Source organism: Orbicella franksi, chromosome 2 (assembly GCF_964199315.1).
Source record: "Orbicella franksi chromosome 2, jaOrbFran1.1, whole genome shotgun sequence".
In the NCBI taxonomy this organism is placed as follows: domain Eukaryota; kingdom Metazoa; phylum Cnidaria; class Anthozoa; order Scleractinia; family Merulinidae; genus Orbicella; species Orbicella franksi.
Window position 1 is genome coordinate 28,992,123 of NC_138146.1, and position 501 is coordinate 28,992,623.

Genomic DNA, 501 nt, shown 5'->3' on the forward strand with positions numbered 1-501 from the left:
TCTCAATGGTACTTTAATTTGCGCTCTGTTATGAGGAGGAATTTTAAGTAGAAGCCAGTAGAGTGGAGCCGCTTGGCTGTGCTTTAGCATGGCTTCCGGACTTTCCGCTGTTATTTGCATGTCGCATCGCAGAGTTTGAAACCTCTATCATGTGCTTATAATTTCTTTAGGCACATTTGAGTATTGCAATATGTTTTAAGCCCTCTAAGTATTGACTCTGGAGAGACAAAGTTTGAAATATTCCGTGAACATATTACTTACACTCTATATCATTATGAAGCCGGGCCCGCCGGCTATCTTTAAAGTGCCACTGAAACGAAATTTTCGTATGTGAGATTTTTGCTTAGTAATAAAGTTTCAACCTTACTTGGAAACACTGCAGACTTTTTTTCGCATACGGTAAGCGAAAACTGCTTTTTCAGCCATTCGAAATTGGCTGGTTAAGCCCAAAATTGGCGGCCACCTTGGCGCGGCCAAAACAGCCTAGTGACGTCACTGGTT